Here is a 20,797-nt window from a genome sequence, read left to right on the forward strand (position 1 = left end):
CTTCTACAGCACCACATTACAAATGCATTCATTTTCTCCCTATCTTATTTCTTAACTGTCCAGCTCTCGCATCCATACATGGTAATAGACAATACAATGGCTTGTATGATTCTAACTTTTGTGCTCTGTTGTATATCTTTGCATTTTAAGATCTTTTATCATTCTTTCACAGCTGCCTTCCCCATTCTTAACTTCCTCTGATTTCCTGGCTGCAGTCCTGATTTCTATCAATGTTTGGTCCCAGGTATAAGAACTATTTTACTATTTCTATTTCTTCATTGTCTAGGGTGAATTTATGTAGATTCTCCATGGTCATTATTTTTGTTTTCTTTATGTTCAATAGTAAGCCTACTTATGCACTTTCTTCCTTGATCTTCCTTAGTAGTTGTTTTATGTCTGGGAGGTTTTCTGCTAGTTTTATGGTGTCTTCTGAATATCTTAGATTGTTGATATTCCTTCCTCCTATTTTCACTCCTCTTCCACCTGTGTCCAGGCCTTCTTTTCTTACAATATGTTCTGTATATAAGTTAGAGTAATAAGATGCAGCCTTGTCCAAGCACATATAAGTCTACAATTTAAATTATTACCACAGTGGCTGGCAGTGTCAGGTAAAAGTATGGTTTAAACCCATGAATTTTTTCCCCCTTTGGTGTGTGTGTGTGTGTGTGTGTGTGTGTGTTACTGTAACTGTCCTCCATTATCCTGTAAGGATTTTCTTCTTCATTTGTTCCAATTTTAATTACAAGTGACTGTAATGATAATCTATGTGTTAACTTTCAATGCCTGATTTATTAATAAAATATTTGACTGTTGACGAAAGGATCATTATAGAGAAATACATTTTAAAACAAAGCCAAACTACATCATCAAACCACCAAGACCAGTGGCTCTTCTGCATCTATTATCATGCTTCCCTCCATAGGTAGTGTAATATGCCTAAACTTAAAATGATAGTAAATGAGAACTCAAAATGATGATATTGACTTGATCTATTTATTATAAATTTACCTGATAATAACAGGTTCAGAAACTGGAACTAAGATGAATTATTCAACATTTGTGAAAGTGTTGCATGAATTTAGTTTTACATTTGCCACAACATCTGAATCATTGTGTATATTATTTTTTACAAAAATGACCAAAATTAATATCTTTTGTTCATAGGTTTTATACAAATTTCTCTAATCTTTGTACTCTATTTACTCTACTATACATATTTTTGAATAAAACTCTAAACCAATAATTGACTGAAAAATTCAAAAGGATTGTGCAAGTTGAAGATGACTGTATTTTGATTCATATATTTGTCTAAGAATTCTGACCTATATTATTTTGCAGAAAATGTAGATTAAACAAAACTGTCCCTCATCCCTGTTGAAATCAGCCTTAATATTAGGATATATCTCCTGGTTTTCCTGGTTCTGATGATTCTGAAATCCATTACCATGTTTAATCATCTGAGGTTAATTACAACAAAAGCATTTGTCTAACAGAAAATATATAAATTCAGCTTGCTACACATTGAAATATTACCATTTGTTTGTTACTGCCCTGAAACTAATTTATGAAATTAAGTGTTCCTACTTCTAATATGAAATGTTTAGACAGCAAGTCTCACTTCATATTTCTCAAAGTGTTCACACTTCACCATCTGCTTATCAAATACCTTTCCTATATGTCCTCCCACAATAGCTGTTGAAATGGAACAGTCACCATGGTCTAACCTTCCCACTCACGTTTCATGTACAAAGTGATCTTGTGAAAATGTTCACATACAGTAATATCACAAGGTACCATGTACAGAAATATTTAGGTAAACTCTAATGACTTCTCTTCAAAAATGACATGAAGTATGAATCCATACACTCAAACTGTTCAAATTTGGCAGAGACAGTCCCATTTAATCTTCTGAATCCACGTTTAACTGCTTTTAAATTATCCCAGATTCTCTCTCCTATTCCTACTCTTTCCTTTTGTCCTTGGGGTAGTTTCAATTGCTGCAAAGTAGTTTGTACAAAATTCACTTAGCAGTGGAAGAAGACAGGAGAGGCTAGAATCTTGCTTTTCCCAGTAGGCTCAAGCAAAAGCAAACTGCTGCAGCTTCTCCTGGCTTGTGTATTCTTCTTCATCAATAACTTTTGCCATCTTGACCACACTCTGTTACTTGGCCATATGTATCCTGGTTTTCGGCTGTGAAATGTAGAATGCTATGGGAATTCAGAGGCCCAGTATGGCATAGTATTTTGAGTGTTAAATTAAGATTCCAGGAGACACAGTTTTGAAGCCCCACTCATCCATGGAAGACCACTGGATGGACATAGGCATGTCTCAGTCTTAGAAAAATAAAAGACAAATCTTGTCTGAATTTGTCAAGAAAATGCCATGACAAGTTCAACTGAAGGTTGTCATAAGTTGGAAAAGGCTTGAAGGTACACAACAATAACAGTGTGACTGCAAATTGCATCCCACAAAGCCAGAGGTAGACACTGGGGCTCCATATACTCCCCATTGTCATTTTGAGCTCCCCTAAGATGCTGAGAGCCAAAGTGATTTGAGCACTGGACTACTACTTTGAAGACCAAGACTGTTCCACAGATACAGAGCCAGATCATGAAACACCTATAGCCTTGGCAGGGCTGTGTGTTTTAGTGGAACATACAATAATCCCTTTTATGCAGATTTGGGCCCAGTACAGAGTAGAAGAAAGGGGTGGCCAGAGGCTGCCCCTTTCTTCTCCAGATTGTTGCTGTGGCAACTGCACAGCCACAACAATGATCCTCCCGCAATGCTGCCAAGGCACCATTAGCACCCTGGGGCGTCGCAGTGATATCAAAGGTGCCCCTCCCCATTTGGACATGGCATGTGCATGACATCATCGACACGCATTCCGTGTGGACAGCGTTGCATAAACATGGCTCCGCCATTACATGGTAGGGTTCCAGAGCATGCAAATGCTGTGCACCCTGGAACCCTAGAATTGGCCCCAGGCCACCACAAACCAGCGGTGTGTACTGGGCCCTAGATGCCTATATGAGAGCCTCTGTGGACTATGTTAAACTGGATCAGTTTGAGTTGGTGAGTACCGAGGATGTGGACAAGATCCTCGGAAGCGTTCGGAAAACAACCTGCTCCCTTGATCCCTGTCCCTCATGGTTAGCAGCCCAGGGGGGACCGGTAGTAACATCATTGTTACACCGGATAATTAATACATCTTTGAGGGATGGGCAATTTCCATCGGATCTTAAATTGGCCATTGTAAAACCGATCCTAAAAAAGCCCTCCCTCGACCCCCTGGTACACAACAATTATCGGCCTATTTCGCTGCTACCATTTTTGGGAAAGGTGATCGAGAGGGCGGTTGCGATCCAGCTTCAGGCGGTCTTGGATGAAACGGATTATCTGGACCCATTTCAAACTGGCTTCCGGGCGGGTTACGGGGTTGAGACGGCCATGGTCGCCCTGGTCGATGATCTCCGTCTGGGCATCGACAGGGGAAGCGTGTCCCTGTTGGTGCTCTTGGACATCTCAGCGGCTTTCGATACCATAGACCATGGTATCCTTCTGGGGCGCCTGGCAGAGGTGGGAATCGGGGGCACTGCGCTCCAGTGGTTCCGGTCCTACCTGTCTGGGAGGTCCCAGATGGTGCAGCTGGGAGACGTGTGCTCCGACGAGCGGGCCCTTAAAACTGGGGTCCCTCAAGGGGCCATTCTGTCTCCCATGCTATTTAACATTTACATGAAACCGCTGGGAGAGATCATCCGGAGACATGGGGCGCGGGGTTATCAGTACGCTGATGAAACCCAAATTATTTTCTCTATGTCTCCGACTGATGCAGTGACTGGGGATGGCGTCTCTCCTCTCGTGGCCTGTCTAGAGTCAGTATTGGGCTGGATGAGGGAAAACCGACTCAAATTGAATCCAGAGAAAACGGAGGTACTAGTGATAGGTTCTCCTGGTCCAGGAATGGCGGTGGTTCCACCTGTCCTGAACGGGGTCACGCTCCCTGTGAAGGACTCCGTGCGCAGTTTGGGCGTGCTTCTTGACTCGTCGCTTCACCTGACTGCTCAGGTGAATGCGACGGTCAAGAGCACCTGTTATCAGCTTCGGCTGATTCGCCAGCTGCGCCCATACCTGGCCCAGAGGGACCTAGAAACTGTTGTACATGCTCTGGTAACTTCGAGATTGGATTTCTGCAATGTACTCTACATGGGGCAACCCTTATACCAAACTCGGAAGCTACAATTGGTGCAGAACATGGCAGCCCGGCTGGTCACTGGTGCCCCCAGGACCAGCCACATAACACCGGTTTTAAAAGATCTCCATTGGCTGCCCATTCGCTTCCGAGCCCAATATAAGGTGTTGGTAATTACCTATAAAGCCCTAAATGGCTTGGGCCCAGGATACCTAAAGGACCGCCTCTCCCCGTACATTCCGCCTCGCACCCTCAGAACATCTGGGCAGCAGCTACTGAAGGTGCCTGGGGCCAGGTTAGTCTCCACGACTCGGAAGACGTTTTCCATAGCTGCCCCAGCCCTTTGGAACGCGCTGCCCACCGAGCTCCGCTCGTCCACTACCCTGGCCCAATTTAGGAAGGATCTCAAAATCTTCCTATTCCAGCAGGCATTCCCCGAATAAATATCCTGTGGGCCTCCCTCCTCTTTCGTGGCCAAGAGGCTGGGCTATGGGGCTTTTTATTGTTGCCTTGTTTTAACTGTGTTTTAATAGTGTATACTGTTGTTTGATTGTTTTAACTTGTTGTGAGTCACCCTGATCGTAGGAAGGGCGGCATATAAATAAAATTTTATTATTATTATTATATGGTACATACCAGGATAGTTGAACTGCTAGGTACTGGAGGAGAGCGCAGAGCCTTGAATACCAGAACCAAAAGTTTGATATGAATCCTGGCCTAAACGAATAGCTAGTGAAGAGATCTATAGCAAGAAGAGATGCCTGAGTATTTAAGGAGAATGAAACAACCCAGACAACATTGTTTTGGATTAAAACCAGAAGAAGAAGAGAGAGAGTCAAACTTGCCAATGGGCTATTACAGTAATCCAAGTGTGGCATAACCAAGGGCTGCACAAAGGAGATCTCAGTGTCTAAAAACTCTACTAATCCTATGAGTGTTCAAAAGATGGAGATTACATGTGTTTGCTCAATAAAGGGGCTTCAACCCAAAATTATATTTCAGTCCAAAATTACTCTGTTTATTTCTTCAACAACTATTCATTTGTTGGTAGGAATCAAAGTAGCACTCCACCTGTGACCTCAGTGGGTAGCCAGGTTCATGTTGCCATGGCCAGCCAAGAGCAGGACTTGGAGGACGAGGAGGAGGCCATGGCTCCTCAAGTGCAAGAGGAGATTGAGGCTATACCAGGTCCCAGTTCTGCGATGCCAGACCCCAGCCCTGAGCTCCCAGCCCCAGGGGTTGAGGCTCAGCCAGGTCCTAGCTCTGTGAGGTTCCCTCCTTAGGCTCAGCAGCTCAGATTTGACCCTGTAGAAGAACCAAGCATGGAGGTTCCTTCCTTTAGGCAGAGGAGAGCTGAGAGTTCTTGCGTGCATCGATCCAAGAGCCTTGCAGAGAGGCAATTGGCAGATAAGCCACAGCTGGCACAAGGGAGGGTGTCTCTCATTTAAGCAGCTGGAGAACACTGACCCTTTGTCAGAGATTATTGTAGAATCCTTCATTGTGATTGCTGTCAGCACTGGCTTCTTGTTTCCTGAACCCTTGTCTGTCTTGAACTTATGACTTCAGAATGAACTGGACTACTGCTACCTTCTGGCTGCCCTGACCTTGGACCGAACTGACTTCCATGACCTCTGGTATCCTGACCATGGCTTTGTTTGTGGCTTGCTTCTCTCGGACTATAGAAAGGTCTGTAGACTGTTTCCCAGCTCCTAGTTAGTGCTCTTGCTGAGCCATTACTATCAGCATTTCTTTGTGTGTGTGCTGGCCGCAGTCCAGGACACATGTGCAAGTACTTTTTTTCTTGTTGTTCTGTGCCTTCCAGTCATTTCCAACTTATGGCAACCCTAATGTGAACCTAACATGGTGTTTTCCTGGCAAGTTTTTCCAGAGAGGGTTTTCCATTGGCATCCTCTGAGGCTGGGAAACTGTGACTTGCCCAAGGTCACCCAGTGAGTTTACATGGCCAAGCCAGGACCCATTACACCATGGTGGCTCATGTACAAGAACTTGGTTGCATACAAATTTGAAATATATATAAGGCAATTTTACTCACCTACCCCTACACACAGCTTTTTAAACCTTCACTTTTTAAAAAAGGTGAAATATCGTTTTTCATTAAAAATACAGTCCAAAAGGCAGGGCAGACTAACAAGAGATCCATGTTTTTTAACCTGTCAAAAAGAAAATATTTCCTGCCCTATGTAATTACAGTACAATCAGTTTAATGCAACATAATTGGCAGGATACTTTGATATTTTTAAAGTGTCACCATACATGTCACAGACAGATTTGTTATTATGAAAAGTCTAACACAAATATCAATAGTCATACTGCTAGAATAGCTTGACTGGAAATATATAGCTGTTAATGTTAGAAGGCCACAATATTGAGCTTATGTTTTTACTTCTTCTCCAGTACTTAGGCCTTTAGAACAACATAGATACAGTATTATGTTATAGTAATAACGATCAAGGTATAGGGGTGTAGCTTTACAGAGATAAACCTGTACAGAATGGATAGAACATATGGTAGGAAAAAAGCCTCCCAACTATTGACAAAAAGGACAAAGACTGACAGCAATATTATAATACATGTTATCAGAATATTATATCTAAGTGGGCAGCTGTAGAGGGGGACAGCACTGTGCATTCCCATCTTCCAAAACAGTTTACTGGAGGTAATTCTAATGAGGTTGTTAAATATCTTGGCATGGGTCCCAGCCAGATGTAGCACTGTCCTTATAGCTATGTCAGAACTGTTGACATTGCATGTCAGTAATGGAAAATTGCCATTGCACCAAACAAACATCTTCATTATATGGAATCGCATTGTTAATTTAGAGCCAAATGCAACTGGAGGCAGGAAGAGAGTTTAGATTGCACCCATCTGTATGTGATCACTCCAGGTGGCAGGTCGTTCTTCAGAATTAGAGATTGAATCAGTCTTTCCATCATCAATAAGCACTGCTCCACAATGAGTGCCTGTCAATCCAATATTTTATTTTCGGCACCACAAGGACCACACAGAATAGTAATGAAATTTAGCTGTTAGATATGTACCTTAGGGATCTATCTCAAAGAAAATGGAGTGAAATCAGAGAGAGCATGGCAGTCAGTATCTGCAAATAACATGGTTTCATACAGAAGCCTGTCTCTTTGTTCTACTTAAGACAATTTATCTGATAGGCACAACTATAGCTAAGTAAACTGCATCACAATTTTTGGTACAAAATTAATTGCTATTTTGGAAAGCATATGTCTTTAGCAACACAAACAAAAGTGGGGGAAAGTGGGGAAAGTTATAGATCTTCCCCATTCCTGTGATAAAAAAATGTTCTATATGTAGAGGGCAACCTTCGAAAAAGTTATTCTAGTTCAGTTGTCTTCTAACCCAACAGTAAAATGTATAAAGTTGCACAGAAGCATGATAGGGTTACTAGATATGGTCTATGAATCTTCAGAATTCCTCTTCTGCTCTATGCTTGAGAACTACCACAATGTGTATAGTTCTAAATTTCAAATGTGTGTGAAGTGATGTGGGCTGCAACTTGTAGACTTTGCTCATCAGGAGTGTTAAAATGTTCTTATGACATGCTGTTCCTGTAAAAATCTTTGTAAGTCCTATATTAAGCTGAGGCAGAATTCTGCTGTTTCATTTCCATTCTTATAACAAAGACACTATGGCAGGGCTATGTCAGACTTTGTTATTCCCCCCCCCCCTCAGGTCCATCCACAAATGTAAGCACTTTAAATTACGCTTCAACATTATGCCCTTTGTTCTCAAAAACTAAATTCAACCCTAATTGAGACCTGATCGGAACATGAAAGTCACCTTCTATCCAATATTCATATGTTTTTATTTTATCTCCTCTGACAAATGAACTTTAATCAGATTGATAGATTATTATTGTATTGTTTATAAGCAAAAGAAAAAATATTTATGTGATCCATAAGCAAATATCAACACCAAATACCTTTATCTGATCACTAAAATTTTCAAATGTAGTCCTCCTGGAATTCTTCACCAGGCAGGATGATACAAATATTAGGATGTGTGGGGGGAAATAAGAAGTTGTCAAATAAGTTCTGATGGATTGGCCATTGTATGTATGTGAAGCTGCAATTTTGGAGTCTGGTGATGTGGCCAGGCAAAGAGTCTTACAAAATGGACATTGCAAATGACCTGTTTCATTATTTTTGTGCAAAGTGCATATTCAGTAGTGAACAAAGCAGTTAATGGCAGGTTATAGACCGCCGCTTTGAGGCGGTCTCCCGCCAGCGCCATTTGCTCCGTGAGGGAGCTGCAGTAGCCACACCGCACGGCTCCCGCGTGGAGCAAAAAAGAAGCTCCATTTTGGAGCTTCTTTTTGTGGCGCCTCTATGACGTCGCGAGGCACCTGGGGCGGACTCGCGATGTCATAGACGCCGCGCGACATCCGGATGCACAGCATCCGATACGTAAAGATGGCGGCGCCTGTATGAACAGGGCACCGCCATCTTGTATGTATTCTATACGTACTAGGGTTAGGGGGGTGCGGAAGCACCGCACTTTCCTAACCCTAGTACGTATAGAATACGTACTAAATGGCGGTGTGTAACCTGCAAATATTTCAGTTTATAATTTCTCTTAAATTTGTAGACAGAAGCCACCATGTATCCCTAGTGACCTGTTATAGGACAGAGAAGTGTATAATTTAAATATTGCCCTAGATGATGGCAATGTGAGAAAGCAGTAAGGAGTGTCAGGTAAAAGTATGGTTTCAACTCATGAGTTAAAGCTTCCAGAATACTCTTCATTTTGATATACTTCATTCTGATGATATGCAAGCAGATATAAAGAGAGTACAATCAAGCATTCAGAGGCATCACCAAGGTGGTGAGGGGGGTTCAAGCTGTATTGGCTTGGGCCCAGGGTATCTGGAGGACCACCTTTCTCCGTACAATCCGTCCCGCACACTCAGATCAACAGGGCAGCAATTGTTAAGAGTTCCAGAGGGGAAATATATTTCCACCTCTAGGAGGGCCTTCTCCATCATGGCCCCCAACCTCTGGAACTCGCTGCCCTTCGAGCTCCGCTCAGCCACCTCCCTAGCCCAATTTAAGAAGGGGTTAAAAACCTACTTATTTGAGCAGGCTTACCCCTGACCTCTGCCCCAGAATACTCTCCTCCCCCCCCCTCGGCCAGCACTGTTTGCCGGCATGAATTTTATTATTTTTATTGAATTGTTTTAACCAATTTTGTAAAGTTGCATTTTGTATTACTGTATATTTGTTGTGTACCGCCCTGATTCTAAGAAGGGTGGTATATAAATTTATTATTATTATTATTATTATTATTATTATTATTATTATTATTATTATTATTATTATTATTATTGGGTGACACCATAGAGTGGGGTGAATACCCAGTGGATCAATCACTCACCATCCAACCCCCTCAAAAAACCAGCTTCCCTCCTCTGCCAGCCAGGCACATCTGCCCTCCACTCATTACAACTGCTAATGGAGATGGGGTTCTGCAGCTGCCCAGCAACCCTTTCCATGTATTGCGGATTTGATGTCCAGGCTGGGAAAGGGAGGTGCTGGTGGCAGCAGCAGTGGTGGCAGCCATGGACGACTCCTCTTCCTGGCATCACCTGCCTTTCCCATACAGCAGCTTTGCCAGACCTGGAAGGGGCTGCTGGGCAGCACCAGTATCATTCCTAAGATGTCTGGCACATCACTCTCTGCTTTGCCTCTCTTTTGTTCTAGTGCCCTGCTTTGCAGTTCCTTCCAGGGCAAAGGCAGGGCTGTCCACTGTAGATGCTGGTTGGAGGTGTGGTGGTGGTGCTGCCTGGCAGTCCCTTCTGGGTCTGGTGGGATTATTGGCATGGACAGGGAAGGGAGGTAAAGATGTCAGGGGAAGGGAAGAATTATCCCTCTCACCATCACATCCTCATGCCCTCCCTTGACTTCTCCTTCCTTTGGCCTGGAAATGATGCCCTATGAAGAGAGACTTAGAGAGCTGGGTATGTTCTGCCTGGAGAAGAGAAGATATGATATGACAGCTCTGTTTAAGTATTTGAAGGTGTGTCATATTGAGGATGGAACAAACTTGTTTTCTCCAGAGAATAGGACCTGGTTCAATGAATTCAAACTACAGGAAAAGAGATTCCACCTAACATTAGCAAGACCTTGCTGACAGTAAGAGCTGTTCGACAGTGGAACATACTCCCTAGGAGTGTGGTGTAGTCTCATTTTTGGAGGTCTTTAAACAGAGGCTGGTTGGCCTTCTGTCAGGGGTGTCTTGATTGTGAGTTCCCGTATTGCAAGGGATTGGACTGGGTGACCCTTGTGGTCAATTCCAGCTCTATGATTCCCACTTGGCTAACTGACCCAGAAGGGAATGATGGGCTGCAGGAACACCCACCCCCCACCTGCAAATGGCAGAAGCTCCATGGCTGGGAGAGACAGATGGCTTGGTGAGGATGGCTGGGTTGAAGATGGGTAGGGTGAAGTGTCCCTTCCTGACTGCTGTTGCTTCTTCTTCTGTCACCTTTTCCTCTTCTCTCCCACTTTCTTCCCATGTTGTCTCCTGTAGGGTGGCTGCTTTCCTGGGGGTGACAACATGAGTTACCACACTGGGGTGAAACCAACCCTGGTGATAGCAGTGTAAGCACCAAACTAGGGATTAGAATTGGGATCTCACTCATCGTCGGGTACTAAACTTGGAAACATACCAAAATAAGGGGGGAGGGGATTCTTTGCTTCAAGAGATAATATGGATATAATTTGTATTTTTGAATTACAAATTTGTAGGACCCATTTTTTTGCTTTTCCAAATTTTGTACAAAATTTATAAGTACAAGAGCTGCTGCCTTGTTTCATGGATGCACACAGACACAGCTAGCAAAAGAAGCTAGTTAATTGCTCACAAAGGCAAATCCAAATCGTTCCACTTTTAAATGGAACCTGAACAGAGATTTTAAAAGAAGAAACAATGTCTGAGTTGTTTGTCTCTTCATGAGCATTTAACCTGTCCCTGTTTGCTTGCTGTGTGTATACCTGTGTGTTTAGCATCACAAAGGGAACAGATGCTAGAGATATTTTTTCTCAATCTGTACAAAGCCTGGCAACAAGAAAAAGTGCTTAGTGTCTTATCCTTATGTAGGAGCTGAGATAGCTATTGAGGTTTGGGATTCTTAACACATTCTGCTGCTATGTTAAAGTAGGCTGGAAAATGTCAACACCAACCATAATATCATCCTGTGTCTACTAGTGGATTGCAGCCATTGGCTGCACCAACAGACTCAATTATACATATATGAAGATTTTTAACCGAATAAGAAAATATCACAGGTCTGGCTGGAACTGCATGGCATTAAGTGAAATAGAATCATGAACACAAAAGTGGCTCAGGGACAAAGCTATGGAGAAGTAGCTAAAGCAACATATATATATATATATTCATAGAACTAGATTACATCAATAATATTTCAATTGCTGTGAGAGGGTTAATTTCATGTGTTTTGTTGTACATTTCCCCCTTTCACTGGAAAGTGTAGTAATAGCAAGCCATTTTACCAGTGTGCTGACTCAACAGAAAACCATACAGTATACAGAGAACTGCGATTTCTACTACTGAACAAGTAAATGTCAGACTTGTTATATATATCCAGTGATTTTCTTAATGAAAACGTCAGCATAACCCTGGCATTTTCATCTTTTCATTTAATTCTTGCACTCCCCTTTCATCTGTTAGCTGACCTTTGCATGCACTTGGTAGTTTGCCTAGGGTGCTGTCACACCTCCAATGCTATTTTGTAATGATGGTCGTTTGCTGCCAGGATTCAGACAGGATTTCAGAGGACTAGTTCGAAGACCTTGTTCTACAAAGGATCCATATATATGCTGGGATTAATGTGAAGCAAATGGAGAATATGCAGTGGAAAGGGACCATTCAGCACTTTGATTAAGCATCAAACAGAATGTTCATGTGATGGGATCATAAGTAGGAAACTGTATATATTATTCTATCTATCTGTCTGTCTGTCTGTCTGTCTATCTGTCTATCTATCTATCTATCTATCTATCTATCTATCTATCTACCTACCCACTCCACACTGGGCAATCCTGTTTAAATACAGTGCTTGCTAAATGCTTCCATATGAGAAGGCAGATAATGAATCTGCAAAATGTGGCAAATGATATTTTAATGTTTGAATGTTCTGTATATTATCTGGCATTATGAGCATTTTATGAACATTCGCCAGGCAGAATGCAAAATCCTCTAATGTGCAACAAAGCTGGTTAGATTTGCCTCAATATCTCATAAATAAACACAGAGTATAGTTCTACATGTACATATACAACCCAAGAAATTCTTGAAACTTATTAGAAGGCTTCTGCCTAAGACTTAAAATTCTCAAAGAAGGGCTTTCCCCACCATCTGGTAAGGACACATGAGAAGCCTTTCTTGATGACTGCTCCCAGGCTATGAAATTTCACAGCCCTGAGAGACTAGTGTGTTTTGCATTTTTATCTTTATTGCTATGTCTCTGCAATGATTTTATATTTAACTTATAGTTGTTCTCACATGTAAGGTATGAGGCAGCATGGTGCAGTGGTTTGAGCAATGGACTACAGCTCTGGAGACCAGGGTTTGAATCCTCACTCAGCCATGGAAATCCACTGGGTGAACTTGATCAAATGTTTCAGTCTCAGAGGAAGACAAAGGAAAACCCCTTCTGAACAAATCTTGTCAAGAAAACCCCATGAAACAATCACCTACAACAACCAACAACAAATATAATATAATATGTAACCAGGTTTTGAGTTGTGTTTTGCTTTGCCTTTGTTGTGAATTGCCTTGTATCCCTTGTTGGGAGAAATGTCAGAAATAAATTAAACAAAGAAATAAAACTGCATGATGTTTATATTTACTGCAGCTTGAACTCAAACAGGGATACCTTTTCAGAAATAAATTTGCCACCTTCACCATCCTGACAGCTAAGAAATAACATTATGAGTCCATTTTGATCTCTCATTTCAAAGTAGGTAGTGGCAGTCACTGTAATTGTCATTGCCTTCCCCAGGGGCTGAGAGTATGTGATGTGTCACTTATATCCCACCTTTCTCCCTAAATGGGATCCAGGCAAATTACACCTGACCCTCTCATATTGGTACTCTTTGAGTGAATCTTAAAAGAAATAAAATTATTTGCCTCACCAACTATACCACCAACACCATCTCTGGGCCAGAAGAGAAATGGATGGGCCACACTGTGGCATAGATACCTCTCTTCGGTTGAAGGGAAAGTACTGATGGGAGTGCTGCATTTGCGGCTGTTTTGCTCTTTTAAGCAGCTGCTGCAACCACTTGAACAACTAAAACATAACATGCTGACTCCATTCTGATCTCTCATTCCAAAGTAGCTAATGGCAGTCACTGTAATTATATATTATGTGGAGTCAGATATGAAGCTACCTTTTTTTGCCAAATGAAAAATTAAAATCCCAATCTGATAGTAGAAGCCTAAATAATATTTCTTCAGAGAACACACCACTTTTCCTAAATGCTTGTTTTTCACTATAAAATGCAACCTCCATGAATGTTTGACTATGTCTAAAACTTAGTTGTCATCATTCATCACACAAACACAAAGGTTTTCAGATACTTTCTTTTCCCACAGATCCTGAGCAAATTTGGAACTGATAAGTGCTACCTTTAAACACTTTCTGCCCAGATAAAACTGCTTACAGGAATTAACAGGTCAGCATGAACTCCTAGAGTTAGCTGTTATAAAGAACAGGAATGCTTTGGAAACATATAGACAAATATAGGGACACTTTTTCATTAGTCTGCTGGTAAAGATTGGTGCTATTTGTCCTTCTTGTTTCCTTCTTCTTTGTATGTCATTGTGTGTGTGTGTGTGTGTGTGTGTGTGTGTGTGCTGTTTTGACACTTCTAAAGGGTAAAACTATTGAGTTAGCACATGGGAACAAAGAAAACAATTTGGAAAACTACATGTATGTCTATACTTTAACTAGTATTATAATCTACAATGCAAGCTACAATCAGAGGTACCACTTTGACCTTCTTTGGCATTTTGGATTGTTCGTCCTTGCTTTTTTTATACTTAAAAATAATAAACATTATTAAAAAGTTAGTGGAAAGGCATTAGGGGAAGAGAAGTTGGGAGGAAAGGAAGTGCAATTTGGCAGGGAATTTAAGTGTTCTAAAATGGTGGTACTCAGATTACATACTGTGATGAAGCAATCGAAATAGTCCCTCAAAAGAGAGTAGTATTTTTATTTATTTATTTATTTATTTATTTATTTATTTATTGCACTTTATTGTTGTTGTGTGACATCTAGTTATATCTGACTTATGGTAACTGTAAGGCATACCTATCATCGGGTTTTCTTGGCGGAATTTGTTCAGAAGATGTCTGCCATTGCCTTCCCCTGGAACTGAGAGCATGTGACTTGCCCAAGGTCACTTAAATCCTGCCTTTCTCCCTAAATGGGATCCAAGATAGATTACAATAATTTTAAAAAGGTCCAACTAGAACATTGATTTAGAAAAGTTAAAATGGAATTAAGCATTAAAATTATTAAAAACTTGATTGAAACAGCTAAAACACTAAAGACACTTAAACATATTTGAAACACAGGCCCATTACAAACAGGCCTTTGCGGCATCCCCGTCATGTGCTAGGGGTTGGCCAAGGACCTAGCGTCCATACCGGCCTCACCCCAGCACGTGACGAGGGCATAAAGATGGCGGCGCCCTATACACACGGGCGCCGCCATCTTTACATGCTGGATGCTTAGCATCTGCACGTCGCGCCCCGGATGTGACGCTGCGAGTGCACAAGTAGCGCCTCACAGCATCCCATTTGGGGTGCAAGAAGAAGCACCATTTTGGCGTTTCTTTTTTGCTGCATCCGGGAACTGCGCGGTTTGGCTGCTGCGGTTCCCGGACGCAGCAACCGGCGGTGGCGGTGGCAGAGCGCCGCTTTTCAGCGGTTTGTAACTCGCCATTGTTTCAATAAAAGATTGAAATAAACACACATAAAGCATACCATTCACACACTGCAACTCCATAATTAAAATTCAAAAGCCTATGTTGTTGTTCATTGCTGATTTGTTGTTGTTCCCAATTTCAATCCATGGGGAGAGGTGGGATGATGATGATGATGATGATGATGATGACAACCCAACCAGACCTTCTAGGGAAGGAAGTTCCACAGCCAAAGAGCAGGCACAGAGAAGGCTTCCTCCTGATTCCTTACCAACCATTATGTGAGGCTGATGAGACTGTGAGAAAGCCCTTCCTTGCAGATCTCAATACATGTCCTGGTTTATATAAGGAATATTTGTAGTATTAACAGATGGCCCTCCATATCCATGCATTTTTATCTACGGATTCAAGCATCTATGGCTTGAAAACAACCCCCCCCCCAAAAAAAAAAATCCAGTAAGCAAACCTTGATTTTGCCATTTAATTTAGAAATACCAATTGACCATAAAATAATGGGTCTTGAGCATCCACAGATTTTAGTATCCACGAGGGGTCTGTAACCAAACCACAACAGATAACAAGGACTCACTGTACTATATTCAGGACTAAACTACCTGGAAGACACTAGACAGCAGCAAGGAGTAGCCAGCAGTAAACCTTCACAAGAAGTCAATCCACACACCATTCAGTCCACACATCATTCCATTTTCCATAGCCCATATCAGAAAACCTCAACAGGATTTGAAATATTATTCCAAGGTTTGCTCTCTCAAACTTACTACTTTTGTTTTTTTCCCCTACTGCTGCTGTTGCTTTTCTTGATTTTTGGATAGACTTGAACTAGAATCAAATAGTCTAATTGTATACATTTGAAAAAACAAGATGTTAATCTTGTTATCAATTTAAAATATTTTTATTTATTGAAGTGTTTATATCCTGCCCTTTATTTAAAGATCTCCAGGTAGCATACAATAGAATCAACCTGACAGAATTTTAAACAATGAAAAAAGGAATTATATTTGAAGGCTAAAAAAAATATCATACAAACAGGAGGGTTTGTGTAAAACCAATTAGGCTGCAATGTCAACAGTCACTTTTTCACTTGGTGCTGGAATAATGACAATCAGTAATCCAAGGCCAATTGTTGTAACATATTAGATTATAAAACAAACAAACAAACAAACATCTTCAGACTGTATAAATACCTTTGGGAGAAATAGCACAGCTAGGATTTTTAGAAGCAGTTTAAATATTACCAGAATTATAATATGGGTCTCTTATCTGTTTATAGCACATTGTAGTCTAGATAGTACAGGTTGCTCAGCAATCCAGCCACAAAAGGTTAGGTAGTCTTAATATAGACATAAATGCTATATCTGGTGAAAGTGGAAACTATTGACCTCTTACAGCTTACACGCTCAGAGATATTTTGGACAGAGAAATTCCATATGGTACTTCCACCATGATGCTCAAAACATACTGCAGGTAGTGTGTTTCTGTGTGGTTCCTACTTTCAGGGCTATCTATCCTAGCTACACACTGTTTTTTGGGAGAATACCCACCAGGCATTCTACAAAAATGAAAGAGTTAAAAATAAAGTGAAATTACTAGCATCTATGTCTGACCTTCACTGATTTGAGTGAATGGGTAAGGCAGTCAGGTGTGCTTTGAAAATTCCCAAGAAACAAAACAGGAATGTTGGCCTAACATTTTACAAGGTCGGTGGTGCAAAACTGCCAATTTGGGAAGTACAACAGTTTAAAGGTTAGGAAGATGTCATTCCCTGCCTTGACAAAATGGAGTGTCTTCAGATCACCAGTTTTTTCGTTCCATCTGACACTTCCTTTCCTTAAGTTTATCAAAATTTCATGCTTGAGACCTGTCCAAAAAGAGGGGGGGGGGACTTAAAAGATTTTCTTAGACTTTCTTTTCTCCAAAGGTTTTGGCAGTTTGACTGTCACTTAGTCGAAAAGGAACTTGCTCCTGTCAAACCAGGCTACCTTTAAATAGTCTAAGATGCTGCTAGTGGGGCAAGATGGGGTTGAGAAATGTTGAAAGCAGAGAACATTTGAACATTAAGGCTCCTCAAATGAAAAGTGCTGTCAGAAAGGCCTGCATTTCAAGATACCAAGACTTTGACTTGTAACACCAGCTGCCTCATTGAAGCATTAGTAATCTGTATAAAAACTAATGCCTTGGATTTCACAAAGAGTTAAATGAAACAGTGTTGGCCTATTTGAGTGGAAGACTGATCTGTTATTAAATTCTATTTTCTACATAAAATAACAAAACATGTTTAATAAAACAACTAGGTTATTCATTTGACAGGTTTCTCCTGTATCAGAACCCTATTATAGTTGTCTGCTCTTTACCTGCAATACCAGTAATCAGTTTTTCATATAAAATCATGGATCAAAGTCAGTTGAATTTGGCATATAGAAAGGTGTTCAGCAGAATAAGTAGGCTGAAGTAATTAAAGATTTAAATAACCATTTTCACTTTTATAAGGGCCTCAAATATAAATGTTTGTAGCACAATGGATAATTTGGAACTTGGATATGAGTTCCTATCTTACTGTGAGGAGTAAGATAGTTTACTCCCTTTGACCAACAGTGCAAGCACAGACAAAAATTCCATAAGTAGCATATCAGAGAAAGAATGGGCAAAGATACTAGTCTCATAAGAAAAATGAATTATTTCATATTCTTGAACAACTGTAGAAAAATTAAATTACTGGGGTAGATGGAATACTGAAATCCCATGTTTCTTAATTGAAAACAATTGTTACGTTGTAACACATGTCATTACCTTGAAAGTAACATGTGTTGCTTTTTAGATGGAAATTCATTAGAAAAGATCTACAGAGTAGAAATTGCAGAAATATGCCAATATAATTGCTCAATATGCCAACATAATTGGCTTCTAAAGGGCACTGATAGATTGTTCTTACAGTATGAAAATGAATTCAAATCACAGATTTTTAAAAATTGTTTAATGTGGCTTTTTACTACCCATAAACACAAAGACGATGCTCGCCTCCCCCAGCTTCTATTATTTCTTCTTTCTTGTTTTAACATCTATTGGGCCACAGTAATTAAGTAACAATTATGTGAGGAATTGTACTAAACCAAGTGAGAATGTGTATGTTGTTTTCCTTGTAAAAAGTAGGTTCATTGTACACATACTTTTAAAATAATCTTTTTTTTTGTCTAGATTGCTAAGTGAATGGACCAGATCATATGTCTAGATTATTATTCAGATCATAACTTTTCCTAAATTATGAGATTTAATTTGGAGTATTTTAAAAATATGTATTTTTCAGAAACTTTGATAATCTAAGCAAGAAGACTGGGCAAAGATTTAGGTAAGCAATTAAAGTTAAATCCTAAAATCCTGCACACTGATTGTCTGTTTAAATCATAAGATGGAGTCTCTGAGTGAAATACCTAGAACTGTTTGAGTTATAAACTTAACTTTCTTGTCTCACCTCCTTTTATTTTGTGAAGACAGGGAGTCTGTCATACAAAATCCACCTATTCATCCATCAGACCTTGTCTATCAGTCAAGGACCAGTGAATCATGATTGTACAGAAAACCCTGAATACTTCAATGAACTGTTCAAAGAAGTAACTAGACTCTACTTTGAATCAATCTATACAACTTCTCCAAAGAAATAATTTCTTCTTGGGTTCTGGCATTATGAACACACATGTGGCAAAACATCAAATTTGACTTGGGATGTTTTTGGCAAAGATTTAACAACAGTACAAAGTGTGGTTTAAAAAGTACAAAATGTGGTTACATGTATGTATGTATAAAATATCACATTTGCCTCCCTGAAGAAAGTATTAATAATTCTTTTATTCAGATTTTTGCAATAAATGCAAGCAGCTTTGGAGTGTATGTGTGTGTTTTTTCCATCCACCCTAGTAGAGCTGGCATGGCATATTGTAGCTAAACTGGAAGGAAGCCATTTAAGTCCACATGCCGATGCTGATAGCAAAAGTGTGAATTTCGTAGTGTACAAATAAGTGGATTGACCCTATTTGACTATAAGACTCCCTGTTTCCATGGAATGCAACCAAATTCAGTATGTTTTCTTAAATAATAATATTAATCTTTACTAAGAGAAATACACAGAGCTATAAAGGCAAGATAGGTTGAATTCTAAGTAGGCTGAAGAGATAGGAAATATAGTTGCCTCCTACTGTTGGAACAAAGACAAAATGTCATTCTCCTTGGAAGACACTAGATTTGGAGATACTAGAGATGCAAGAGGAAAAAGAAGACATCAGCAACTCTAAGAGAATCAGTTAGTTTGGAAGGAAGGACAACATGCTGAGACGTCAAAGGACAGTCTGAGTTCTAACCCTCTTTTTACTCCTATTAATACAATCACATGCATATTAAGTATAAGCTGTCAATTTCACTCTCCATCATCTCTTTAGATGCAACCACTCACATCATGGTCTCATTTGAGCAATATGACTTTAGACTGTGAACACTCAGTGAATTTCCTAGGAAGCAAATTGCAGAATACAAAGACTTTGGGTGTGGAACTGCTAATTTTCAAAAATAATTGAATCAGCATACAAAAGTATTTTGTCTGTGAAATAAATCTCATTATAAGCAACCCCTTTATGTCATACACCTCCAAATAATATGCAGATTTCATTAACTTATTTAATAGCTTCTGTGTTTCCATGTGAGTTCCATTTTATACTGGAACTTTTAATAAAACTATAGATTTGCTTTCAAACACAGTTATTAACAGTGACCTATGCCAGCATAGTAATCAAGTGGTAAGAGTCACTTCAAATGGGAATATATGTAATTGAGAAAGCAGAAGTCTGTATCACTCGCTGGAAGACTATTCAATAATTATTTTCAACAAGGGAGATGCCTTTAGCTTCTTAACAGATAGTAAAATTAAGAAATCAAGCTGGAGCCGCAAAATATTGTGTTTGTGTTAAAAACTAAAACATGTCTCCCTATACAGCTATCAGTAAGGACAGAAATATGACATTGGACCAAAACAGATGGGTCAGATCTGGGCAACGGCAACCACACACCGTGCTCCAATCCAGCATATTTCCACCCCCCAAAAAAGCAGAAAAATGCCATTCTGTTTTGCGCCAGGAAAAAGCTGCCCTTTCTTTTGCCACTGCGACTTTTCAGTGCTCCTGCAGAGTGTGACATCTAAACGCTGCACCTCCCAAGTGTCAAAAAGCTGCCCCCTGTGTGGGCAGCAGGGTGGTGTGACACTAGCTTCAGGGTGGTGTTGGGACATGTGTCATCCATACACCACACCCCCACACCACTAGGAAGCCAGCTTATTGTGCTCATTTGTACTGGCACTTTATGACCAATGGTATCTGAATTACCCACAAAGCTCTAGTGCCAGTAAATAAATAGTTGATATTCTCAATTAATTATGAAAATTAAATGGAAATATTCATAATGTACCCCATATCCAATGATTTTCCTGAACTCTCTACCAATTTTGAAAGCCTGTGTTCTTCTGTAGTTCATCACTAGCATCTAGTAAGGATTCTGTTCTTGGCTAAGTCATACAATACACTCTAGTCAGCTACCCATATCA

At 40.4% G+C, this 20,797-nt stretch overlaps 2 long non-coding RNA genes across 2 annotated transcripts; both read left to right on the forward strand.

Moving 5' to 3' along the window:
* Positions 1-204: 204 nt before the first annotated feature.
* LOC121930300 lies at positions 205-12,815 on the forward strand. The gene is made up of 3 exons (XR_006103908.1): positions 205-244; positions 5,759-5,878; positions 12,774-12,815. It is a non-coding gene; the product is annotated as an uncharacterized LOC121930300 (long non-coding RNA).
* Positions 12,816-18,520: 5,705 nt separating this feature from the next.
* Positions 18,521-19,093, forward strand: LOC121930301. Its single transcript, XR_006103909.1, has 2 exons — positions 18,521-18,559; positions 18,702-19,093. It is a non-coding gene; the product is annotated as an uncharacterized LOC121930301 (long non-coding RNA).
* Positions 19,094-20,797: the final 1,704 nt, after the last annotated feature.

Source organism: Sceloporus undulatus, chromosome 5, assembly GCF_019175285.1.
Source record: "Sceloporus undulatus isolate JIND9_A2432 ecotype Alabama chromosome 5, SceUnd_v1.1, whole genome shotgun sequence".
Lineage (NCBI taxonomy): Eukaryota > Metazoa > Chordata > Lepidosauria > Squamata > Phrynosomatidae > Sceloporus > Sceloporus undulatus.